General features: G+C 45.5%; 32 non-coding genes across 32 annotated transcripts; all 32 read right to left on the reverse strand.

The window, feature by feature from the left end:
- Nucleotides 1–1,317: 1,317 nt before the first annotated feature.
- On the reverse strand, nucleotides 1,318–1,389 carry trnag-ucc (transfer RNA glycine (anticodon UCC)). Its single transcript has one exon. It is a non-coding gene; the product is annotated as a tRNA-Gly (tRNA).
- An 898-nt stretch (nucleotides 1,390–2,287) lies between these two features.
- On the reverse strand, nucleotides 2,288–2,359 carry trnaa-ugc (transfer RNA alanine (anticodon UGC)). The gene has a single exon. It is a non-coding gene; the product is annotated as a tRNA-Ala (tRNA).
- Nucleotides 2,360–2,463: 104 nt separating this feature from the next.
- trnag-ucc (transfer RNA glycine (anticodon UCC)) lies at nucleotides 2,464–2,535 on the reverse strand. The gene has a single exon. It is a non-coding gene; the product is annotated as a tRNA-Gly (tRNA).
- A 1,185-nt stretch (nucleotides 2,536–3,720) lies between these two features.
- On the reverse strand, nucleotides 3,721–3,792 carry trnaa-cgc (transfer RNA alanine (anticodon CGC)). The gene has a single exon. It is a non-coding gene; the product is annotated as a tRNA-Ala (tRNA).
- A 1,079-nt stretch (nucleotides 3,793–4,871) lies between these two features.
- On the reverse strand, nucleotides 4,872–4,943 carry trnaa-ugc (transfer RNA alanine (anticodon UGC)). The gene has a single exon. It is a non-coding gene; the product is annotated as a tRNA-Ala (tRNA).
- Nucleotides 4,944–5,047: 104 nt separating this feature from the next.
- Nucleotides 5,048–5,119, reverse strand: trnag-ucc (transfer RNA glycine (anticodon UCC)). The gene has a single exon. It is a non-coding gene; the product is annotated as a tRNA-Gly (tRNA).
- A 1,192-nt stretch (nucleotides 5,120–6,311) lies between these two features.
- trnaa-ugc (transfer RNA alanine (anticodon UGC)) lies at nucleotides 6,312–6,383 on the reverse strand. Its single transcript has one exon. It is a non-coding gene; the product is annotated as a tRNA-Ala (tRNA).
- A 104-nt stretch (nucleotides 6,384–6,487) lies between these two features.
- trnag-ucc (transfer RNA glycine (anticodon UCC)) lies at nucleotides 6,488–6,559 on the reverse strand. The gene has a single exon. It is a non-coding gene; the product is annotated as a tRNA-Gly (tRNA).
- A 997-nt stretch (nucleotides 6,560–7,556) lies between these two features.
- On the reverse strand, nucleotides 7,557–7,628 carry trnaa-ugc (transfer RNA alanine (anticodon UGC)). Its single transcript has one exon. It is a non-coding gene; the product is annotated as a tRNA-Ala (tRNA).
- A 110-nt stretch (nucleotides 7,629–7,738) lies between these two features.
- Nucleotides 7,739–7,810, reverse strand: trnag-ucc (transfer RNA glycine (anticodon UCC)). The gene has a single exon. It is a non-coding gene; the product is annotated as a tRNA-Gly (tRNA).
- A 1,184-nt stretch (nucleotides 7,811–8,994) lies between these two features.
- Nucleotides 8,995–9,066, reverse strand: trnaa-ugc (transfer RNA alanine (anticodon UGC)). Its single transcript has one exon. It is a non-coding gene; the product is annotated as a tRNA-Ala (tRNA).
- A 104-nt stretch (nucleotides 9,067–9,170) lies between these two features.
- trnag-ucc (transfer RNA glycine (anticodon UCC)) lies at nucleotides 9,171–9,242 on the reverse strand. The gene has a single exon. It is a non-coding gene; the product is annotated as a tRNA-Gly (tRNA).
- A 997-nt stretch (nucleotides 9,243–10,239) lies between these two features.
- Nucleotides 10,240–10,311, reverse strand: trnaa-ugc (transfer RNA alanine (anticodon UGC)). Its single transcript has one exon. It is a non-coding gene; the product is annotated as a tRNA-Ala (tRNA).
- Nucleotides 10,312–10,421: 110 nt separating this feature from the next.
- trnag-ucc (transfer RNA glycine (anticodon UCC)) lies at nucleotides 10,422–10,493 on the reverse strand. The gene has a single exon. It is a non-coding gene; the product is annotated as a tRNA-Gly (tRNA).
- A 1,184-nt stretch (nucleotides 10,494–11,677) lies between these two features.
- Nucleotides 11,678–11,749, reverse strand: trnaa-ugc (transfer RNA alanine (anticodon UGC)). Its single transcript has one exon. It is a non-coding gene; the product is annotated as a tRNA-Ala (tRNA).
- Nucleotides 11,750–11,853: 104 nt separating this feature from the next.
- Nucleotides 11,854–11,925, reverse strand: trnag-ucc (transfer RNA glycine (anticodon UCC)). Its single transcript has one exon. It is a non-coding gene; the product is annotated as a tRNA-Gly (tRNA).
- Nucleotides 11,926–12,980: 1,055 nt separating this feature from the next.
- trnaa-ugc (transfer RNA alanine (anticodon UGC)) lies at nucleotides 12,981–13,052 on the reverse strand. Its single transcript has one exon. It is a non-coding gene; the product is annotated as a tRNA-Ala (tRNA).
- A 110-nt stretch (nucleotides 13,053–13,162) lies between these two features.
- Nucleotides 13,163–13,234, reverse strand: trnag-ucc (transfer RNA glycine (anticodon UCC)). Its single transcript has one exon. It is a non-coding gene; the product is annotated as a tRNA-Gly (tRNA).
- A 1,192-nt stretch (nucleotides 13,235–14,426) lies between these two features.
- trnaa-ugc (transfer RNA alanine (anticodon UGC)) lies at nucleotides 14,427–14,498 on the reverse strand. Its single transcript has one exon. It is a non-coding gene; the product is annotated as a tRNA-Ala (tRNA).
- A 110-nt stretch (nucleotides 14,499–14,608) lies between these two features.
- On the reverse strand, nucleotides 14,609–14,680 carry trnag-ucc (transfer RNA glycine (anticodon UCC)). The gene has a single exon. It is a non-coding gene; the product is annotated as a tRNA-Gly (tRNA).
- A 1,329-nt stretch (nucleotides 14,681–16,009) lies between these two features.
- On the reverse strand, nucleotides 16,010–16,081 carry trnaa-ugc (transfer RNA alanine (anticodon UGC)). The gene has a single exon. It is a non-coding gene; the product is annotated as a tRNA-Ala (tRNA).
- A 110-nt stretch (nucleotides 16,082–16,191) lies between these two features.
- Nucleotides 16,192–16,263, reverse strand: trnag-ucc (transfer RNA glycine (anticodon UCC)). The gene has a single exon. It is a non-coding gene; the product is annotated as a tRNA-Gly (tRNA).
- A 1,184-nt stretch (nucleotides 16,264–17,447) lies between these two features.
- On the reverse strand, nucleotides 17,448–17,519 carry trnaa-ugc (transfer RNA alanine (anticodon UGC)). The gene has a single exon. It is a non-coding gene; the product is annotated as a tRNA-Ala (tRNA).
- Nucleotides 17,520–17,623: 104 nt separating this feature from the next.
- trnag-ucc (transfer RNA glycine (anticodon UCC)) lies at nucleotides 17,624–17,695 on the reverse strand. The gene has a single exon. It is a non-coding gene; the product is annotated as a tRNA-Gly (tRNA).
- Nucleotides 17,696–18,742: 1,047 nt separating this feature from the next.
- Nucleotides 18,743–18,814, reverse strand: trnaa-ugc (transfer RNA alanine (anticodon UGC)). Its single transcript has one exon. It is a non-coding gene; the product is annotated as a tRNA-Ala (tRNA).
- A 104-nt stretch (nucleotides 18,815–18,918) lies between these two features.
- Nucleotides 18,919–18,990, reverse strand: trnag-ucc (transfer RNA glycine (anticodon UCC)). The gene has a single exon. It is a non-coding gene; the product is annotated as a tRNA-Gly (tRNA).
- Nucleotides 18,991–20,045: 1,055 nt separating this feature from the next.
- On the reverse strand, nucleotides 20,046–20,117 carry trnaa-ugc (transfer RNA alanine (anticodon UGC)). Its single transcript has one exon. It is a non-coding gene; the product is annotated as a tRNA-Ala (tRNA).
- A 110-nt stretch (nucleotides 20,118–20,227) lies between these two features.
- trnag-ucc (transfer RNA glycine (anticodon UCC)) lies at nucleotides 20,228–20,299 on the reverse strand. The gene has a single exon. It is a non-coding gene; the product is annotated as a tRNA-Gly (tRNA).
- A 1,184-nt stretch (nucleotides 20,300–21,483) lies between these two features.
- trnaa-ugc (transfer RNA alanine (anticodon UGC)) lies at nucleotides 21,484–21,555 on the reverse strand. Its single transcript has one exon. It is a non-coding gene; the product is annotated as a tRNA-Ala (tRNA).
- Nucleotides 21,556–21,659: 104 nt separating this feature from the next.
- trnag-ucc (transfer RNA glycine (anticodon UCC)) lies at nucleotides 21,660–21,731 on the reverse strand. Its single transcript has one exon. It is a non-coding gene; the product is annotated as a tRNA-Gly (tRNA).
- Nucleotides 21,732–22,778: 1,047 nt separating this feature from the next.
- trnaa-ugc (transfer RNA alanine (anticodon UGC)) lies at nucleotides 22,779–22,850 on the reverse strand. Its single transcript has one exon. It is a non-coding gene; the product is annotated as a tRNA-Ala (tRNA).
- Nucleotides 22,851–22,954: 104 nt separating this feature from the next.
- trnag-ucc (transfer RNA glycine (anticodon UCC)) lies at nucleotides 22,955–23,026 on the reverse strand. The gene has a single exon. It is a non-coding gene; the product is annotated as a tRNA-Gly (tRNA).
- Between the last annotated feature and the right edge of the window lie 342 nt (nucleotides 23,027–23,368).

Here is a 23,368-nt window from a genome sequence, read left to right on the forward strand (position 1 = left end):
CCCGCTGTATTTTTAAATACGCACACTCCTGTGCTTGTGTGTGTTCTTGTGTGTGTGCCGTTTCGGTCGGTGCGCCGTGTGTGTTTTAAATACAGAAATATGACACATAAGACTGAGGCTACGCCTTTTCACACGGCGCCCGTATGGTCGCGAAAATACAGTATTTATATATGAAATGTCAGAATAGGAAATATTTTGACGACACCCCTGAAGCAGTCACACGACACCCCAGGGAGCTACTACTGAGCAGCGTTGCGTCGTCTCCTTTCACTTCTGGGTGAATCCCCTCCCCCGGGGGAAAACCCCACCCGGGGGAAAATCTCGAGCATGCGCAGACTGTAATATCCATGTCTCCGTACACATGGCATTAACAAGGCGGTTGCGACTGGCTTATCTAGGTGCTGCAAGCGGGTTGATGAATCCAGTCTGATCAGATTACTTGACTGACTTAACGTGTTCACATGCAGTTTAAAAGTCAGTACGATGTGTGCAAATGATCTCCAACCAGTTTGAATCGCTGCATGTGCACGTACTGAGTGTGTAACGTGAACTGTAGGGACAAAGATATTGCTTTAAATAGTGAGGATAATTAAAGTGTATGCATTTAAAGATAAATTGCAGCCAATGGGAATATCTTCTATTTTTAAGTGATAACCAATTAAGTGACTCATATAAAACAAAATGATGGGTTCTATAAGGGCACCTCAATATAAATCTGCACAGGCCATTATGTTACAGTAAGTGGGTGGAGATTTGTTTCAGATGTGTTATGATAAACAATGTCAACCAATCAATATTGTAAATAATAAAACTATCTTAATCAGTGTCTATTTGTCTATCTTAATGTGCAGTTACTTCCTTTGGCAGCAATAATATCTCTACAAAATGCAGGATTTACACTAGCCAGTAAAATTAATCTAATAATTAAACTAATAACACATTTACACACTTAATTATTCAAGTCCCAAGTATTTTCAGTGTTTTCTAGTCATTTTACTTCACATTTGATACAAACCACAACCGGGATTCGAACCCTGTTCTGTGTGGAATCAAAGAAAAAAATAAACAAAATAAGCTCCTTTCCTATTGGCTGTTTCGCGGTTATAGGTATTGAAAAAGCTCCCCTCCTATTGGCTATTTCGCGTGACAGCTATTCACGGCTGGCCCCCGCGTGCGAAGCATGCGCTCTACCACTGAGCTACATCCCCTTCGGTGGGTGCTCCTGAAGACAGGAAGACAGGAAGTTCTAAGAGTTACGAGTTCCATGGAAACAACTCTGTGGAAGTGTGAAAAAAAGATTTTTCACAAAAGAAGTGCTGCGATGGCCGGGAATCAAACCCAGGTCAACTGCTTGGAAGGCAGATATGCTCACCACTATACCACCATCGCACAGTTCTGGCACATCAACGTCATAATTTCCGCAACACACTGCATGCTGTTGATGCCAAATTCTGACCATACCATCCGAATGTTGCAACCGACATTGAAACTCATCATACCAGGCAACGTTTTTCCAAACTTCTGTTGTCCAAATTTGGTGAGCCTGAGTGAATTGTAGCCTCAGTTTCCTGTTCTCAATGTGGTTCTGCTGCTGTGGCCCATCCGCCTCAAGGTTCCACGTGTTGTGCATTCAGAGATGCTCTTCGGCATACCTCGGTTGTAATGAGTGGTTATTTGAGTTACTGTTGCCTTTCTATCAGCTACATCCAGTCTGGCCATTCTCTTCTGACCTCTGGCATCCACAAGCCATTTGCCCCCAAGAAACTACCGCCCACTGGATATATTCTCTTTTTCCGACGACTCTCTGTGAACCCCAGAGAGGTTTTTGCATGAAAATCCAAGTAGATCGGCAGGTTCTGAAATACTCAGACCAGCCCGTCCGTTACCAACAACCATGCCACGCTCAAAGTCACTGAAATCACCGTACTTCCCCATTCTGATGCTTGGTTTGAACTACAGTAGATTGTCTTGACCATGTCTATATGCCTAATTGCATTGATTTGCTGTCATGTGATTGGCTGGTTAGAAATTTCCACCGAAGAGCAGTTGGAGCAGTTATTTTACCTAAAAAAGTGGCCGGTGAGCGTAAATGCATACATATGTATGTGTCCCATGTATACTCCTCATGAACATTAAAGCTTTTTGAAGGGTTTTATGTTCAATAGCAAGCAGTAAGTCCTCTTCATCTTGTGAGTTTGTCTAACTGTGAACATAATTCATCCTTTATGGAACAATCAGTGTTGCTGATTACCCTTTCTTACTTCATTGGGTTTATTAACACAAATAATGGAGATGCCGGGGATTGAACTCGGGGCCTCATACATGCAAAGCATGCGCTCTACCACTGAGCTACATCCCCTTCGTTGGGTGGTTCTTAAGACAGGAAAACAGGAAGTTCTAAGAGTTACGAGTTCCATGGAAACAAGTAAGTGTGAAAATTCAGATTTCTCACAAAAGTAGTGCTGCGATGGCCGGGAATCGAACCCGGGTCAACTGCTTGGAAGGCAGCTATGCTCACCACTATACCACCATCGCTCAGTTCTGGCAAATCAACGTCATAATTTCCGCAACACACTGCATGTTGTTGATGCCAAATTCTGACCATACCATCCGAATGTTGCAACCGACATTGAGACTCATCATACCAGACAACGTTTTTCCAAACTTCTGTTGTCCAAATTTGGTGGGCCTGAGTGAATTGTAGCCTCAGTTTCCTGTTCTTAGCTGAGAGGAGTGGTACCCAGTGTGGTTCTGCTGCTGTGGCCCATCCGCCTCAAGGTTCGACGCGTTGTGCATTCAGAGATGCTTTTCGGCTATTTGGTGAGACTGAGTGAATTGTAGCCTCAGTTTCCTGGTCTTTGCTGACAGGAGTGGTAACCAGTGTGGTTCTGCTGCTGTGGCCCATCAGCCTCAAGGTTCGACGCGTTGTGCATTCAGAGATGCTTTTCGGCTATTTGGTGAGCCTGAGTGAATTGTAGCCTCAGTTTCCTCTTCTTTGCTGACAGGAGTGGTACCCAGTGTGGTTCTGCTGTTGGTGCCCATCCGCCTCAAGGTTCCACGCGTTGTGCATTCAGAGATGCTCTTCGGCATACCTCGGTTGTAACGAGTGGTTATTTGAGTTACTGTTGCCTTTCTATCAGCTACATCCAGTCTGGCCATTCTCTTCTGACCTCTGGCATCCACAAGCCATTTGCCCCCAAGAAACTACCGCCCACTGGATATATTCTCTTTTTCCGACGAATCTCTGTGAACCCCAGAGAGGTTTTTGCATGAAAATCCAAGTAGATCAGCAGGTTCTGAAATACTCAGACCAGCCCGTCCGTTACCAACAACCATGCCACGCTCAAAGTCACTGAAATCACCGTACTTCCCCATTCTGATGCTTGGTTTGAACTACAGGAGATTCTCTTGACCATGTCTACGTGCCTAATTGCATTGATTTGCGGTCATGTGATTGGCTGGTTAGAAATTTCCATCGAAGAGCAGTTGGAGCAGTTATTTTACCTAATAAAGTGGCCAGTGAGTGTAAATGCATACATATGTGTGTGTCCCATGTATACTCCTCATGAACATTAAAGCTTTTCGAAAGGGATTGATGTTCAATAGCAAGCATTAAGTTCAATTCATCTTGTCTAACTATGAACATACTTCATCCTTTTTGGAACAAGCAGTGTTGCTGATTACCCTTTCTTACTTCATTGGGTTTATTAATGCAAATAATGGAGATGCCGGGGATTGAACCCGGGGCCTCATACATGCGAAGCATGCGCTCTACCACTGAGCTACATCCCCTTCAGTGGGTGCTCCTTAATACAGGAAGACAGGAAGTTCTAAGAGTTACGAGTTCCATGGAAAACACTCTGTTGAAGTGTGAAATTCAGATTTCTCACAAAAGTAGTGCTGCGATGGCTGGAAATTGAACCCGGGTCAACTGCTGGGAAGGCAGCTATGCTCACTACTATAACACCATCGCACAGTTCTGGCACATCAACGTCATAATTTCCGCAACACACTGCATGCTGTTGATGCCAAATTCTGACCATACCATCCGAATGTTGCAACCGACATTGAAACTCATCATACCAGGCAACGTTTTTCCAAACTTCTGTTGTCCAAATTTGGTGAGCCTGAGTGAATTGTAGCCTCAGTTTCCTGTTCTCAATGTGGTTCTGCTGCTGTGGCCCATCCGCCTCAAGGTTCCACGTGTTGTGCATTCAGAGATGCTCTTCGGCATACCTCGGTTGTAATGAGTGGTTATTTGAGTTACTGTTGCCTTTCTATCAGCTACATCCAGTCTGGCCATTCTCTTCTGACCTCTGGCATCCACAAGCCATTTGCCCCCAAGAAACTACCGCCCACTGGATATATTCTCTTTTTCCGACGACTCTCTGTGAACCCCAGAGAGGTTTTTGCATGAAAATCCAAGTAGATCGGCAGGTTCTGAAATACTCAGACCAGCCCGTCCGTTACCAACAACCATGCCACGCTCAAAGTCACTGAAATCACCGTACTTCCCCATTCTGATGCTTGGTTTGAACTACAGTAGATTGTCTTGACCATGTCTATATGCCTAATTGCATTGATTTGCTGTCATGTGATTGGCTGGTTAGAAATTTCCACCGAAGAGCAGTTGGAGCAGTTATTTTACCTAAAAAAGTGGCCGGTGAGCGTAAATGCATACATATGTATGTGTCCCATGTATACTCCTCATGAACATTAAAGCTTTTTGAAGGGATTTATGTTCAATAGCAAGCAGTAAGTCCACTTCATCTTGTGAGTTTGTCTAACTGTGAACATAATTCATCCTTTATGGAACAATCAGTGTTGCTGATTACTCTTTCTTACTTCACTGGGCTTATTAACACAAATAATGGAGAAGCCGGGGATTGAACCCGGGGCCTCATACATGCAAAGCATGCGCTCTACCACTGAGCTACATCCCCTTCGGTGGGTGGTTCTTAAGACAGGAAAACAGGAAGTTCTAAGAGTTACGAGTTCCATGGAAACAAGTAAGTGTGAAAATTCAGATTTCTCACAAAAGTAGTGCTGCGATGGCCGGGAATCGAACCCGGGTCAACTGCTTGGAAGGCAGCTATGCTCACCACTATACCACCATCGCTCAATTCTGGCAAATCAACGTCATAATTTCCGCAACACACTGCATGTTGTTGATGCCAAATTCTGACCATACCATCCGAATGTTGCAACCGACATTGAGACTCATCATACCAGACAACGTTTTTCCAAACTTCTGTTGTCCAAATTTGGTGGGCCTGAGTGAATTGTAGCCTCTGTTTCCTGTTCTTAGCTGAGAGGAGTGGTACCCAGTGTGGTTCTGCTGCTGTGGCCCATCCGCCTCAAGGTTCGACGCGTTGTGCATTCAGAGATGCTTTTCGGCTATTTGGTGAGACTGAGTGAATTGTAGCCTCAGTTTCCTGTTCTTTGCTGACAGGAGTGGTAACCAGTGTGGTTCTGCTGCTGTGGCCCATCCGCCTCAAGGTTCGACGCGTTGTGCATTCAGAGATGCTTTTCGGCTATTTGGTGAGCCTGAGTGAATTGTAGCCTCAGTTTCCTCTTCTTTGCTGACAGGAGTGGTACCCAGTGTGGTTCTGCTGTTGGTGCCCATCCGCCTCAAGGTTCCACGCGTTGTGCATTCAGAGATGCTCTTCGGCATACCTCGGTTGTAATGAGTGGTTATTTGAGTTACTGTTGCCTTTCTATCAGCTACATCCAGTCTGGCCATTCTCTTCTGACCTCTGGCATCCACAAGCCATTTGCCCCCAAGAAACTACCGCCCACTGGATATATTCTCTTTTTCCGACGACTCTCTGTGAACCCCAGAGAGGTTTTTGCATGAAAATCCAAGTAGATCGGCAGGTTCTGAAATACTCAGACCAGCCCGTCCGTTACCAACAACCATGCCACGCTCAAAGTCACTGAAATCACCGTACTTCCCCATTCTGATGCTTGGTTTGAACTACAGGAGATTCTCTTGACCATGTCTACGTGCCTAATTGCATTGATTTGCGGTCATGTGATTGGCTGGTTAGAAATTTCTATCGAAGAGCAGTTTGAGCAGTTATTTTACCTAATAAAGTGGCCAGTGAGTGTAAATGCATACATATGTGTGTGTCCCATGTATACTCCTCATGAACATTAAAGCATTTCGAAGGGATTGATGTTCAATAGCAAGCATTAAGTTCAATTCATCTTGTGAGTTTGTCTAACTATGAACATAATTAATCCTTTATGGAACAATCAGTGTTGCTGATTACCCTTTCTTACTTCATTGGGTTTATTAACACAAATAATGGAGATGCCGGGGATTGAACTCGGGGCCTCATACATGCAAAGCATGCGCTCTACCACTGAGCTACATCCCCTTCGTTGGGTGGTTCTTAACACAGGAAAACAGGAAGTTCTAAGAGTTACGAGTTCCATGGAAACAAGTAAGTGTGAAAATTCAGATTTCTCACAAAAGTAGTGCTGCGATGGCCGGGAATCGAACCCGGGTCAACTGCTTGGAAGGCAGCTATGCTCACCACTATACCACCATCGCTCAGTTCTGGCAAATCAACGTCATAATTTCCGCAACACACTGCATGTTGTTGATGCCAAATTCTGACCATACCATCCGAATGTTGCAACCGACATTGAGACTCATCATACCAGACAACGTTTTTCGAAAATTCTGTTGTCCAAATTTGGTGGGCCTGAGTGAATTGTAGCCTCAGTTTCCTGTTCTTTGCTGAAAGGAGTGGTAACCAGTGTGGTTCTGCTGCTGTGGCCCATCCGCCTCAAGGTTCGACGCGTTGTGCATTCAGAGATGCTTTTCGGCTATTTGGTGAGCCTGAGTGAATTGTAGCCTCAGTTTCCTCTTCTTTGCTGACAGGAGTGGTACCCAGTGTGGTTCTGCTGTTGGTGCCCATCCGCCTCAAGGTTCCACGCGTTGTGCATTCAGAGATGCTCTTCGGCATACCTCGGGTGTAATGAGTGGTTATTTGAGTTACTGTTGCCTTTCTATCAGCTACATCCAGTCTGGCCATTCTCTTCTGACCTCTGGCATCCACAAGCCATTTGCCCCCAAGAAACTACCGCCCACTGGATATATTCTCTTTTTCCGACGACTCTCTGTGAACCCCAGAGAGGTTTTTGCATGAAAATCCAAGTAGATCGGCAGGTTCTGAAATACTCAGACCAGCCCGTCCGTTACCAACAACCATGCCACGCTCAAAGTCACTGAAATCACCGTACTTCCCCATTCTGATGCTTGGTTTGAACTACAGGAGATTCTCTTGACCATGTCTACGTGCCTAATTGCATTGATTTGCGGTCATGTGATTGGCTGGTTAGAAATTTCTATCGAAGAGCAGTTTGAGCAGTTATTTTACCTAATAAAGTGGCCAGCTTTTCGAAGGGATTGATGTTCAATAGCAAGCATTAAGTTCAATTCATCTTGTGAGTTTGTCTAACTATGAACATAATTAATCCTTTATGGAACAATCAGTGTTGCTGATTACCCTTTCTTACTTCATTGGGTTTATTAACACAAATAATGGAGATGCCGGGGATTGAACCCGGGGCCTCATACATGCAAAGCATGCGCTCTACCACTGAGCTACATCCCCTTCGGTGGGTGCTCCTTAAGACAGGAAGACAGGAAGACCTAAGAGTTACGGGTTCCATGGAAAACAGTCTGTTAAAGTGTGAAAATTCAGATTTCTCACAAAAGTAGTGCTGCGATGGCCGGGAATCGAACCCGGGTCAACTGCTTGGAAGGCAGCTATGCTCACCACTATACCACCATCGCTCAGTTCTGGCAAATCAACGTCATAATTTCCGCAACACACTGCATGTTGTTGATGCCAAATTCTGACCATACCATCCGAATGTTGCAACCGACATTGAGACTCATCATACCAGACAACGTTTTTCCAAACTTCTGTTGTCCAAATTTGGTGGGCCTGAGTGAATTGTAGCCTCAGTTTCCTGTTTTTAGCTGAGAGGAGTGGTACCCAGTGTGGTTCTGCTGCTGTGGCCCATCCGCCTCAAGGTTCGACGCGTTGTGCATTCAGAGATGCTTTTCGGCTATTTGGTGAGACTGAGTGAATTGTAGCCTCAGTTTCCTGTTCTTTGCTGACAGGAGTGGTAACCAGTGTGGTTCTGCTGCTGTGGCCCATCCGCCTCAAGGTTCGACGCGTTGTGCATTCAGAGATGCTTTTCGGCTATTTGGTGAGCCTGAGTGAATTGTAGCCTCAGTTTCCTCTTCTTTGCTGACAGGAGTGGTACCCAGTGTGGTTCTGCTGTTGGTGCCCATCCGCCTCAAGGTTCCACGCGTTGTGCATTCAGAGATGCTCTTCGGCATACCTCGGTTGTAACGAGTGGTTATTTGAGTTACTGTTGCCTTTCTATCAGCTACATCCAGTCTGGCCATTCTCTTCTGACCTCTGGCATCCACAAGGCATTTGCCCTCAAGAAACTACGGCCCACTGGATATTTTCTCTTTTTCCGACGACTCTCTGTCAACCCCAGAGAGGTTTTTGCATGAAAATCCCAGTAGATCAGCAGGTTCTGAAATACTCAGATCAGCCCGTCCGTTACCAACAACCATGCCATGTTCAAAGTCACTGAAATCACCGTACTTCCCCATTCTGATGCTTGGTTTGAACTACAGTAGATTGTCTTGACCATGTCTATATGCCTAATTGCATTGATTTGCTGTCATGTGATTGGCTGGTTAGAAATTTCCACCGAAGAGCAGTTGGAGCAGTTATTTTACCTAAAAAAGTGGCCGGTGAGCGTAAATGCATACATATGTATGTGTCCCATGTATACTCCTCATGAACATTAAAGCTTTTTGAAGGGATTTATGTTCAATAGCAAGCATTAAGTTCAATTCATCTTGTCTAACTACGAACATACTTCATCCTTTTTGGAACAATCAGTGTTGCTGATTACCCTTTCTTACTTCATTGGGTTTATTAACACAAATAATGGAGATGCCGGGGATTGAACCCGGGGCCTCATACATGCAAAGCATGCGCTCTACCACTGAGCTACATCCCCTTCGTTGGGTGGTTCTTAAGACAGGAAAACAGGAAGTTCTAAGAGTTACGAGTTCCATGGAAACAAGTAAGTGTGAAAATTCAGATTTCTCACAAAAGTAGTGCTGCGATGGCCGGGAATCGAACCCGGGTCAACTGCTTGGAAGGCAGCTATGCTCACCACTATACCACCATCGCTCAGTTCTGGCAAATCAACGTCATAATTTCCGCAACACACTGCATGTTGTTGATGCCAAATTCTGACCATACCATCCGAATGTTGCAACCGACATTGAGACTCATCATACCAGACAACGTTTTTCGAAAATTCTGTTGTCCAAATTTGGTGGGCCTGAGTGAATTGTAGCCTCAGTTTCCTGTTCTTTGCTGAAAGGAGTGGTAACCAGTGTGGTTCTGCTGCTGTGGCCCATCCGCCTCAAGGTTCGACGCGTTGTGCATTCAGAGATGCTTTTCGGCTATTTGGTGAGCCTGAGTGAATTGTAGCCTCAGTTTCCTCTTCTTTGCTGACAGGAGTGGTACCCAGTGTGGTTCTGCTGTTGGTGCCCATCCGCCTCAAGGTTCCACGCGTTGTGCATTCAGAGATGCTCTTCGGCATACCTCGGGTGTAATGAGTGGTTATTTGAGTTACTGTTGCCTTTCTATCAGCTACATCCAGTCTGGCCATTCTCTTCTGACCTCTGGCATCCACAAGCCATTTGCCCCCAAGAAACTACCGCCCACTGGATATATTCTCTTTTTCCGACGACTCTCTGTGAACCCCAGAGAGGTTTTTGCATGAAAATCCAAGTAGATCGGCAGGTTCTGAAATACTCAGACCAGCCCGTCCGTTACCAACAACCATGCCACGCTCAAAGTCACTGAAATCACCGTACTTCCCCATTCTGATGCTTGGTTTGAACTACAGGAGATTCTCTTGACCATGTCTACGTGCCTAATTGCATTGATTTGCGGTCATGTGATTGGCTGGTTAGAAATTTCTATCGAAGAGCAGTTTGAGCAGTTATTTTACCTAATAAAGTGGCCAGCTTTTCGAAGGGATTGATGTTCAATAGCAAGCATTAAGTTCAATTCATCTTGTGAGTTTGTCTAACTATGAACATAATTAATCCTTTATGGAACAATCAGTGTTGCTGATTACCCTTTCTTACTTCATTGGGTTTATTAACACAAATAATGGAGATGCCGGGGATTGAACCCGGGGCCTCATACATGCAAAGCATGCGCTCTACCACTGAGCTACATCCCCTTCGGTGGGTGCTCCTTAAGACAGGAAGACAGGAAGACCTAAGAGTTACGGGTTCCATGGAAAACAGTCTGTTGAAGTGTGAAAATTCAGATTTCTCACAAAAGTAGTGCTGCGATGGCCGGGAATAGAACCCGGGTCAACTGCTTGGAAGGCAGCTATGCTCACCACTATACCACCATCGCTCAGTTCTGGCAAATCAACGTCATAATTTCCGCAACACACTGCATGTTGTTGATGCCAAATTCTGACCATACCATCCGAATGTTGCAACCGACATTGAGACTCATCATACCAGACAACGTTTTTCCAAACTTCTGTTGTCCAAATTTGGTGGGCCTGAGTGAATTGTAGCCTCAGTTTCCTGTTTTTAGCTGAGAGGAGTGGTACCCAGTGTGGTTCTGCTGCTGTGGCCCATCCGCCTCAAGGTTCGACGCGTTGTGCATTCAGAGATGCTTTTCGGCTATTTGGTGAGACTGAGTGAATTGTAGCCTCAGTTTCCTGTTCTTTGCTGACAGGAGTGGTAACCAGTGTGGTTCTGCTGCTGTGGCCCATCCGCCTCAAGGTTCGACGCGTTGTGCATTCAGAGATGCTTTTCGGCTATTTGGTGAGCCTGAGTGAATTGTAGCCTCAGTTTCCTCTTCTTTGCTGACAGGAGTGGTACCCAGTGTGGTTCTGCTGTTGGTGCCCATCCGCCTCAAGGTTCCACGCGTTGTGCATTCAGAGATGCTCTTCGGCATACCTCGGTTGTAACGAGTGGTTATTTGAGTTACTGTTGCCTTTCTATCAGCTACATCCAGTCTGGCCATTCTCTTCTGACCTCTGGCATCCACAAGGCATTTGCCCTCAAGAAACTACGGCCCACTGGATATTTTCTCTTTTTCCGACGACTCTCTGTCAACCCCAGAGAGGTTTTTGCATGAAAATCCCAGTAGATCGGCAGGTTCTGAAATACTCAGATCAGCCCGTCCGTTACCAACAACCATGCCATGTTCAAAGTCACTGAAATCACCGTACTTCCCCATTCTGATGCTTGGTTTGAACTACAGTAGATTGTCTTGACCATGTCTATATGCCTAATTGCATTGATTTGCTGTCATGTGATTGGCTGGTTAGAAATTTCCACCGAAGAGCAGTTGGAGCAGTTATTTTACCTAAAAAAGTGGCCGGTGAGCGTAAATGCATACATATGTATGTGTCCCATGTATACTCCTCATGAACATTAAAGCTTTTTGAAGGGATTTATGTTCAATAGCAAGCATTAAGTTCAATTCATCTTGTCTAACTACGAACATACTTCATCCTTTTTGGAACAATCAGTGTTGCTGATTACCCTTTCTTACTTCATTGGGTTTATTAACACAAATAATGGAGATGCCGGGGATTGAACCCGGGGCCTCATACATGCAAAGCATGCGCTCTACCACTGAGCTACATCCCCTTCGTTGGGTGGTTCTTAAGACAGGAAAACAGGAAGTTCTAAGAGTTACGAGTTCCATGGAAACAAGTAAGTGTGAAAATTAAGATTTCTCACAAAAGTAGTGCTGCGATGGCCGGGAATCAAACCCGGGTCAACTGCTTGGAAGGCAGCTATGCTCACCACTATACCACCATCGCTCAGTTCTGGCAAATCAACGTCATAATTTCCGCAACACACTGCATGTTGTTGATGCCAAATTCTGACCATACCATCCGAATGTTGCAACCGACATTGAGACTCATCATACCAGACAACGTTTTTCGAAAATTCTGTTGTCCAAATTTGGTGGGCCTGAGTGAATTGTAGCCTCAGTTTCCTGTTCTTTGCTGAAAGGAGTGGTAACCAGTGTGGTTCTGCTGCTGTGGCCCATCCGCCTCAAGGTTCGACGCGTTGTGCATTCAGAGATGCTTTTCGGCTATTTGGTGAGCCTGAGTGAATTGTAGCCTCAGTTTCCTCTTCTTTGCTGACAGGAGTGGTACCCAGTGTGGTTCTGCTGTTGGTGCCCATCCGCCTCAAGGTTCCACGCGTTGTGCATTCAGAGATGCTCTTCGGCATACCTCGGGTGTAATGAGTGGTTATTTGAGTTACTGTTGCCTTTCTATCAGCTACATCCAGTCTGGCCATTCTCTTCTGACCTCTGGCATCCACAAGCCATTTGCCCCCAAGAAACTACCGCCCACTGGATATATTCTCTTTTTCCGACGACTCTCTGTGAACCCCAGAGAGGTTTTTGCATGAAAATCCAAGTAGATCGGCAGGTTCTGAAATACTCAGACCAGCCCGTCCGTTACCAACAACCATGCCACGCTCAAAGTCACTGAAATCACCGTACTTCCCCATTCTGATGCTTGGTTTGAACTACAGGAGATTCTCTTGACCATGTCTACGTGCCTAATTGCATTGATTTGCGGTCATGTGATTGGCTGGTTAGAAATATCTATCGAAGAGCAGTTTGAGCAGTTATTTTACCTAATAAAGTGGCCAGTGAGTGTAAATGCATACATATGTGTGTGTCCCATGTATACTCCTCATGAACATTAAAGCTTTTCGAAGGGATTGATGTTCAATAGCAAGCATTAAGTTCAATTCATCTTGTGAGTTTGTCTAACTATGAACATAATTAATCCTTTATGGAACAATCAGTGTTGCTGATTACCCTTTCTTACTTCATTGGGTTTATTAACACAAATAATGGAGATGCCGGGGATTGAACCCGGGGCCTCATACATGCAAAGCATGCGCTCTACCACTGAGCTACATCCCCTTCGGTGGGTGCTCCTTAAGACAGGAAGACAGGAAGACCTAAGAGTTACGGGTTCCATGGAAAACAGTCTGTTGAAGTGTGAAAATTCAGATTTCTCACAAAAGTAGTGCTGCGATGGCCGGGAATCGAACCCGGGTCAACTGCTTGGAAGGCAGCTATGCTCACCACTATACCACCATCGCTCAGTTCTGGCAAATCAACGTCATAATTTCCGCAACACACTGCATGTTGTTGATGCCAAATTCTGACCATACCATCCGAATGTTGCAACCGACATTGAGACTCATCATACCAGACAACGTTTTTCCAAACTTCTGTTGTCCAAATTTGGTGGGCCTGAGTGAATTGTAGCCTCAGTTTCCTGTTTTTAGCTGAGAGGAGTGGTACCCAGTGTGGTTCTGCTGCTGTGGCCCATCCGCCTCAAGGTTCGACGCGTTGTGCATTCAGAGATGCTTTTCGGCTATTTGGTGAGACTGAGTGAATTGTAGCCTCAGTTTCCTGTTCTTTGCTGACAGGAGTGGTAACCAGTGTGGTTCTGCTGCTGTGGCCCATCCGCCTCAAGGTTCGACGCGTTGTGCATTCAGAGATGCTTTTCGGCTATTTGGTGAGCCTGAGTGAATTGTAGCCTCAGTTTCCTCTTCTTTGCTGACAGGAGTGGTACCCAGTGTGGTTCTGCTGTTGGTGCCCATCCGCCTCAAGGTTCCACGCGTTGTGCATTCAGAGATGCTCTTCGGCATACCTCGGTTGTAACGAGTGGTTATTTGAGTTACTGTTGCCTTTCTATCAGCTACATCCAGTCTGGCCATTCTCTTCTGACCTCTGGCATCCACAAGGCATTTGCCCTCAAGAAACTACGGCCCACTGGATATTTTCTCTTTTTCCGACGACTCTCTGTCAACCCCAGAGAGGTTTTTGCATGAAAATCCCAGTAGATCGGCAGGTTCTGAAATACTCAGATCAGCCCGTCCGTTACCAACAACCATGCCATGTTCAAAGTCACTGAAATCACCGTACTTCCCCATTCTGATGCTTGGTTTGAACTACAGGAGATTCTCTTGACCATGTCTACGTGCCTAATTGCATTGATTTGCGGTCATGTGATTGGCTGGTTAGAAATATCTATCGAAGAGCAGTTTGAGCAGTTATTTTACCTAATAAAGTGGCCAGTGAGTGTAAATGCATACATATGTGTGTGTCCCATGTATACTCCTCATGAACATTAAAGCTTTTCGAAGGGATTGATGTTCAATAGCAAGCATTAAGTTCAATTCATCTTGTGAGTTTGTCTAACTATGAACATAATTAATCCTTTATGGAACAATCAGTGTTGCTGATTACCCTTTCTTACTTCATTGGGTTTATTAACACAAATAATGGAGATGCCGGGGATTGAACCCGGGGCCTCATACATGCAAAGCATGCGCTCTACCACTGAGCTACATCCCCTTCGGTGGGTGCTCCTTAAGACAGGAAGACAGGAAGACCTAACAGTTACGGGTGCCATGGAAAACAGTCTGTTGAAGTGTGAAAATTCAGATTTCTCACAAAAGTAGTGCTGCGATGGCCGGGAATCAAACCCGGGTCAACTGCTTGGAAGGCAGCTATGCTCACCACTATACCACCATCGCTCAGTTCTGGCAAATCAACGTCATAATTTCCGCAACACACTGCATGTTGTTGATGCCAAATTCTGACCATACCATCCGAATGTTGCAACCGACATTGAGACTCATCATACCAGACAACGTTTTTCCAAACTTCTGTTGTCCAAATTTGGTGGGCCTGAGTGAGTTGTAGCCTCAGTTTCCTGTTCTTAGCTGAGAGGAGTGGTACCCAGTGTGGTTCTGCTGCTGTGGCCCATCCGCCTCAAGGTTCGACGCGTTGTGCATTCAGAGATGCTTTTCGGCTATTTGGTGAGACTGAGTGAATTGTAGCCTCAGTTTCCTGTTCTTTGCTGACAGGAGTGGTAACCAGTGTGGTTCTGCTGCTGTGGCCCATCCGCCTCAAGGTTCGACGCGTTGTGCATTCAGAGATGCTTTTCGGCTATTTGGTGAGACTGAGTGAATTGTAGCCTCAGTTTCCTGTTCTTTGCTGACAGGAGTGGTAACCAGTGTGGTTCTGCTGCTGTGGCCCATCCGCCTCAAGGTTCGACGCGTTGTGCATTCAGAGATGCTTTTCGGCTATTTGGTGAGCCTGAGTGAATTGTAGCCTCAGTTTCCTCTTCTTTGCTGACAGGAGTGGTACCCAGTGTGGTTCTGCTGTTGGTGCCCATCCGCCTCAAGGTTCCACGCGTTGTGCATTCAGAGATGCTCTTCGGCATACCTCGGGTGTAATGAGTGGTTATTTGAGTTACTGTTGCCTTTCTATCAGCTACATCCAGTCTGGCCATTCTCTTCTGACCTCTGGCATCCACAAGCCATTTGCCCCCAAGAAACTACCGCCCACTGGATATATTCTCTTTTTCCGACGACTCTCTGTGAACCCCAGAGAGGTTTTTGCATGAAAATCCAAGTAGATCGGCAGGTTCTGAAATACTCAGACCAGCCCGTCCGTTACCAACAACCATGCCACGCTCAAAGTCACTGAAATCACCGTACTTCCCCATTCTGATGCTTGGTTTGAACTACAGGAGATTCTCTTGACCATGTCTACGTGCCTAATTGCATTGATTTGCGGTCATGTGATTGGCTGGTTAGAAATTTCTATCAAAGAGCAGTTTGAGCAGTTATTTTACCTAATAAAGTGGCCAGTGAGTGTAAATGCATACATATGTGTGTGTCCCATGTATACTCCTCATGAACATTAAAGCTTTTCGAAGGGATTGATGTTCAATAGCAAGCATTAAGTTCAATTCATCTTGTGAGTTTGTCTAACTATGAACATAATTAATCCTTTATGGAACAATCAGTGTTGCTGATTACCCTTTCTTACTTCATTGGGTTTATTAACACAAATAATGGAGATGCCGGGGATTGAACCCGGGGCCTCATACATGCAAAGCATGCGCTCTACCACTGAGCTACATCCCCTTCGGTGGGTGCTCCTTAAGACAGGAAGACAGGAAGACCTAACAGTTACGGGTGCCATGGAAAACAGTCTGTTGAAGTGTGAAAATTCAGATTTCTCACAAAAGTAGCGCTGCGATGGCCGGGAATCGAACCCGGGTCAACTGCTTGGAAGGCAGCTATGCTCACCACTATACCACCATCGCTCAGTTCTGGCAAATCAACGTCATAATTTCCGCAACACACTGCATGTTGTTGATGCCAAATTCTGACCATACCATCCGAATGTTGCAACCGACATTGAGACTCATCATACCAGACAACGTTTTTCCAAACTTCTGTTGTCCAAATTTGGTGGGCCTGAGTGAATTGTAGCCTCAGTTTCCTGTTCTTAGCTGAGAGGAGTGGTACCCAGTGTGGTTCTGCTGCTGTGGCCCATCCGCCTCAAGGTTCGACGCGTTGTGCATTCAGAGATGCTTTTCGGCTATTTGGTGAGACTGAGTGAATTGTAGCCTCAGTTTCCTGTTCTTTGCTGACAGGAGTGGTAACCAGTGTGGTTCTGCTGCTGTGGCCCATCCGCCTCAAGGTTCGACGCGTTGTGCATTCAGAGATGCTTTTCGGCTATTTGGTGAGCCTGAGTGAATTGTAGCCTCAGTTTCCTCTTCTTTGCTGACAGGAGTGGTACCCAGTGTGGTTCTGCTGTTGGTGCCCATCCGCCTCAAGGTTCCACGTGTTGTGCATTCAGAGATGCTCTTCGGCATACTTCGGTTGTAACGAGTGGTTATTTGAGTTACTGTTGCCTTTCTATCAGCTACATCCAGTCTGGCCATTCTCTTCTGACCTCTGGCATCCACAAGGCATTTGCCCTCAAGAAACTACGGCCCACTGGATATTTTCTCTTTTTCCGACGACTCTCTGTCAACCCCAGAGAGGTTTTTGCATGAAAATCCCAGTAGATCGGCAGGTTCTGAAATACTCAGATCAGCCCGTCCGTTACCAACAACCATGCCATGTTCAAAGTCACTGAAATCACCGTACTTCCCCATTCTGATGCTTGGTTTGAACTACAGTAGATTGTCTTGACCATGTCTATATGCCTAATTGCATTGATTTGCTGTCATGTGATTGGCTGGTTAGAAATTTCCACCGAAGAGCAGTTGGAGCAGTTATTTTACCTAAAAAAGTGGCCGGTGAGCGTAAATGCATACATATGTATGTGTCCCATGTATACTCCTCATGAACATTAAAGCTTTTTGAAGGGATTTATGTTCAATAGCAAGCATTAAGTTCAATTCATCTTGTCTAACTATGAACATACTTCATCCTTTTTGGAACAATCAGTGTTGCTGATTACCCTTTCTTACTTCATTGGGTTTATTAACACAAATAATGGAGATGCCGGGGATTGAACCCGGGGCCTCATACATGCAAAGCATGCGCTCTACCACTGAGCTACATCCCCTTCGTTGGGTGGTTCTTAAGACAGGAAAACAGGAAGTTCTAAGAGTTACGAGTTCCATGGAAACAAGTAAGTGTGAAAATTCAGATTTCTCACAAAAGTAGTGCTGCGATGGCCGGGAATCGAACCCGGGTCAACTGCTTGGAAGGCAGCTATGCTCACCACTATACCACCATCGCTCAGTTCTGGCAAATCAACGTCATAATTTCCGCAACACACTGCATGTTGTTGATGCCAAATTCTGACCATACCATCCGAATGTTGCAACCGACATTGAGACTCATCATACCAGACAACGTTTTTCGAAAATTCTGTTGTCCAAATTTGGTGGGCCTGAGTGAATTGTAGCCTCAGTTTCCTGTTCTTTGCTGACAGGAGTGGTAACCAGTGTGGTTCTGCTGCTGTGGCCCATCCGCCTCAAGGTTCGACGCGTTGTGCATTCAGAGATGCTTTTCGGCTATTTGGTGAGCCTGAATGAATTGTAGCCTCAGTTTCCTCTTCTTTGCTGACAGGAGTGGTACCCAGTGTGGTTCTGCTGTTGGTGCCCATCCGCCTCAAGGTTCCACGCGTTGTGCATTCAGAGATGCTCTTCGGCATACCTCGGTTGTAACGAGTGGTTATTTGAGTTACTGTTGCCTTTCTATCAGCTACATCCAGTCTGGCCATTCTCTTCTGACCTCTGGCATCCACAAGGCATTTGCCCTCAAGAAACTACGGCCCACTGGATATTTTCTCTTTTTCCGACGACTCTCTGTCAACCCCAGAGAGGTTTTTGCATGAAAATCCCAGTAGATCGGCAGGTTCTGAAATACTCAGATCAGCCCGTCCGTTACCAACAACCATGCCATGTTCAAAGTCACTGAAATCACCGTACTTCCCCATTCTGATGCTTGGTTTGAACTACAGTAGATTGTCTTGACCATGTCTATATGCCTAATTGCATTGATTTGCTGTCATGTGATTGGCTGGTTAGAAATTTCCACCGAAGAGCAGTTGGAGCAGTTATTTTACCTAAAAAAGTGGCCGGTGAGCGTAAATGCATACATATGTATGTGTCCCATGTATACTCCTCATGAACATTAAAGCTTTTTGAAGGGATTTATGTTCAATAGCAAGCATTAAGTTCAATTCATCTTGTCTAACTATGAACATACTTCATCCTTTTTGGAACAATCAGTGTTGCTGATTACCCTTTCTTACTTCATTGGGTTTATTAACACAAATAATGGAGATGCCGGGGATTGAACCCGGGGCCTCATACATGCAAAGCATGCGCTCTACCACTGAGCTACATCCCCTTCGTTGGGTGGTTCTTAAGACAGGAAAACAGGAAGTTCTAAGAGTTACGAGTTCCATGGAAACAAGTAAGTGTGAAAATTCAGATTTCTCACAAAAGTAGTGCTGCGATGGCCGGGAATCGAACCCGGGTCAACTGCTTGGAAGGCAGCTATGCTCACCACTATACCACCATCGCTCAGTTCTGGCAAATCAACGTCATAATTTCCGCAACACACTGCATGTTGTTGATGCCAAATTCTGACCATACCATCCGAATGTTGCAACCGACATTGAGACTCATCATACCAGACAACGTTTTTCGAAAATTCTGTTGTCCAAATTTGGTGGGCCTGAGTGAATTGTAGCCTCAGTTTCCTGTTCTTTGCTGACAGGAGTGGTAACCAGTGTGGTTCTGCTGCTGTGGCCCATCCGCCTCAAGGTTCGACGCGTTGTGCATTCAGAGATGCTTTTCGGCTATTTGGTGAGCCTGAATGAATTGTAGCCTCAGTTTCCTCTTCTTTGCTGACAGGAGTGGTACCCAGTGTGGTTCTGCTGTTGGTGCCCATCCGCCTCAAGGTTCCACGCGTTGTGCATTCAGAGATGCTCTTCGGCATACCTCGGGTGTAATGAGTGGTTATTTGAGTTACTGTTGCCTTTCTATCAGCTACATCCAGTCTGGCCATTCTCTTCTGACCTCTGGCATCCACAAGCCATTTGCCCCCAAGAAACTACCGCCCACTGGATATATTCTCTTTTTCCGACGACTCTCTGTGAACCCCAGAGAGGTTTTTGCATGAAAATCCAAGTAGATCGGCAGGTTCTGAAATACTCAGACCAGCCCGTCCGTTACCAACAACCATGCCACGCTCAAAGTCACTGAAATCACCGTACTTCCCCATTCTGATGCTTGGTTTGAACTACAGGAGATTCTCTTGACCATGTCTACGTGCCTAATTGCATTGATTTGCGGTCATGTGATTGGCTGGTTAGAAATTTCTATCGAAGAGCAGTTTGAGCAGTTATTTTACCTAATAAAGTGGCCAGTGAGTGTAAATGCATACATATGTGTGTGTCCCATGTATACTCCTCATGAACATTAAAGCTTTTCGAAGGGATTGATGTTCAATAGCAAGCATTAAGTTCAATTCATCTTGTGAGTTTGTCTAACTATGAACATAATTAATCCTTTATGGAACAATCAGTGTTGCTGATTACCCTTTCTTACTTCATTGGGTTTATTAACACAAATAATGGAGATGCCGGGGATTGAACCCGGGGCCTCATACATGCAAAGCATGCGCTCTACCACTGAGCTACATCCCCTTCGGTGGGTGCTCCTTAAGACAGGAAGACAGGAAGACCTAACAGTTACGGGTGCCATGGAAAACAGTCTGTTGAAGTGTGAAAATTCAGATTTCTCACAAAAGTAGCGCTGCGATGGCCGGGAATCGAACCCGGGTCAACTGCTTGGAAGGCAGCTATGCTCACCACTATACCACCATCGCTCAGTTCTGGCAAATCAACGTCATAATTTCCGCAACACACTGCATGTTGTTGATGCCAAATTCTGAACATACCATCCGAATGTTGCAACCGACATTGAGACTCATCATACCAGACAACGTTTTTCCAAACTTCTGTTGTCCAAATTTGGTGGGCCTGAGTGAATTGTAGCCTCAGTTTCCTGTTCTTAGCTGAGAGGAGTGGTACCCAGTGTGGTTCTGCTGCTGTGGCCCATCCGCCTCAAGGTTCGACGCGTTGTGCATTCAGAGATGCTTTTCGGCTATTTGGTGAGACTGAGTGAATTGTAGCCTCAGTTTCCTGTTCTTTGCTGACAGGAGTGGTAACCAGTGTGGTTCTGCTGCTGTGGCCCATCCGCCTCAAGGTTCGACGCGTTGTGCATTCAGAGATGCTTTTCGGCTATTTGGTGAGCCTGAGTGAATTGTAGCCTCAGTTTCCTCTTCTTTGCTGACAGGAGTGGTACCCAGTGTGGTTCTGCTGTTGGTGCCCATCCGCCTCAAGGTTCCACGCGTTGTGCATTCAGAGATGCTCTTCGGCATACTTCGGTTGTAACGAGTGGTTATTTGAGTTACTGTTGCCTTTCTATCAGCTACATCCAGTCTGGCCATTCTCTTCTGACCTCTGGCATCCACAAGGCATTTGCCCTCAAGAAACTACGGCCCACTGGATATTTTCTCTTTTTCCGACGACTCTCTGTCAACCCCAGAGAGGTTTTTGCATGAAAATCCCAGTAGATCGGCAGGTTCTGAAATACTCAGATCAGCCCGTCCGTTACCAACAACCATGCCATGTTCAAAGTCACTGAAATCACCGTACTTCCCCATTCTGATGCTTGGTTTGAACTACAGTAGATTGTCTTGACCATGTCTATATGCCTAATTGCATTGATTTGCTGTCATGTGATTGGCTGGTTAGAAATTTCCACCGAAGAGCAGTTGGAGCAGTTATTTTACCTAAAAAAGTGGCCGGTGAGCGTAAATGCATACATATGTATGTGTCCCATGTATACTCCTCATGAACATTAAAGCTTTTTGAAGGGATTTATGTTCAATAGCAAGCATTAAGTTCAATTCATCTTGTCTAACTATGAACATACTTCATCCTTTTTGGAACAATCAGTGTTGCTGATTACCCTTTCTTACTTCATTGGGTTTATTAACACAAATAATGGAGATGCCGGGGATTGAACCCGGGGCCTCATACATGCAAAGCATGCGCTCTACCACTGAGCTACATCCCCTTCGTTGGGTGGTTCTTAAGACAGGAAAACAGGAAGTTCTAAGAGTTACGAGTTCCATGGAAACAAGTAAGTGTGAAAATTCAGATTTCTCACAAAAGTAGTGCTGCGATGGCCGGGAATCGAACCCGGGTCAACTGCTTGGAAGGCAGCTATGCTCACCACTATACCACCATCGCTCAGTTCTGGCAAATCAACGTCATAATTTCCGCAACACACTGCATGTTGTTGATGCCAAATTCTGACCATACCATCCGAATGTTGCAACCGACATTGAGACTCATCATACCAGACAACGTTTTTCGAAAATTCTGTTGTCCAAATTTGGTGGGCCTGAGTGAATTGTAGCCTCAGTTTCCTGTTCTTTGCTGACAGGAGTGGTAACCAGTGTGGTTCTGCTGCTGTGGCCCATCCGCCTCAAGGTTCGACGCGTTGTGCATTCAGAGATGCTTTTCGGCTATTTGGTGAGCCTGAATGAATTGTAGCCTCAGTTTCCTCTTCTTTGCTGACAGGAGTGGTACCCAGTGTGGTTCTGCTGTTGGTGCCCATCCGCCTCAAGGTTCCACGCGTTGTGCATTCAGAGATGCTCTTCGGCATACCTCGGTTGTAACGAGTGGTTATTTGAGTTACTGTTGCCTTTCTATCAGCTACATCCAGTCTGGCCATTCTCTTCTGACCTCTGGCATCCACAAGGCATTTGCCCTCAAGAAACTACGGCCCACTGGATATTTTCTCTTTTTCCGACGACTCTCTGTCAACCCCAGAGAGGTTTTTGCATGAAAATCCCAGTAGATCGGCAGGTTCTGAAATACTCATATCAGCCCGTCCGTTACCAACAACCATGCCATGTTCAAAGTCACTGAAATCACCGTACTTCCCCATTCTGATGCTTGGTTTGAACTACAGTAGATTGTCTTGACCATGTCTATATGCCTAATTGCATTGATTTGCTGTCATGTGATTGGCTGGTTAGAAATTTCCACCGAAGAGCAGTTGGAGCAGTTATTTTACCTAAAAAAGTGGCCGGTGAGCGTAAATGCATACATATGTATGTGTCCCATGTATACTCCTCATGAACATTAAAGCTTTTTGAAGGGATTTATGTTCAATAGCAAGCATTAAGTTCAATTCATCTTGTCTAACTATGAACATACTTCATCCTTTTTGGAACAATCAGTGTTGCTGATTACCCTTTCTTACTTCATTGGGTTTATTAACACAAATAATGGAGATGCCGGGGATTGAACCCGGGGCCTCATACATGCAAAGCATGCGCTCTACCACTGAGCTACATCCCCTTCGTTGGGTGGTTCTTAAGACAGGAAAACAGGAAGTTCTAAGAGTTACGAGTTCCATGGCAACAAGTAAGTGTGAAAATTCAGATTTCTCACAAAAGTAGTGCTGCGATGGCCGGGAATCGAACCCGGGTCAACTGCTTGGAAGGCAGCTATGCTCACCACTATACCACCATCGCTCAGTTCTGGCAAATCAACGTCATAATTTCCGCAACACACTGCATGTTGTTGATGCCAAATTCTGACCATACCATCCGAATGTTGCAACCGACATTGAGACTCATCATACCAGACAACAATTTTCGAAAATTCTGTTGTCCAAATTTGGTGGGCCTGAGTGAATTGTAGCCTCAGTTTCCTGTTCTTTGCTGACAGGAGTGGTAACCAGTGTGGTTCTGCTGCTGTGGCCCATCCGCCTCAAGGTTCGACGCGTTGTGCATTCAGAGATGCTTTTCGGCTATTTGGTGAGCCTGAGTGAATTGTAGCCTCAGTTTTCTCTTCTTTGCTGACAGGAGTGGTAC

This window comes from Cololabis saira, unplaced genomic scaffold (assembly GCF_033807715.1).
Source record: "Cololabis saira isolate AMF1-May2022 unplaced genomic scaffold, fColSai1.1 scf108, whole genome shotgun sequence".
NCBI lineage: Eukaryota > Metazoa > Chordata > Actinopteri > Beloniformes > Belonidae > Cololabis > Cololabis saira.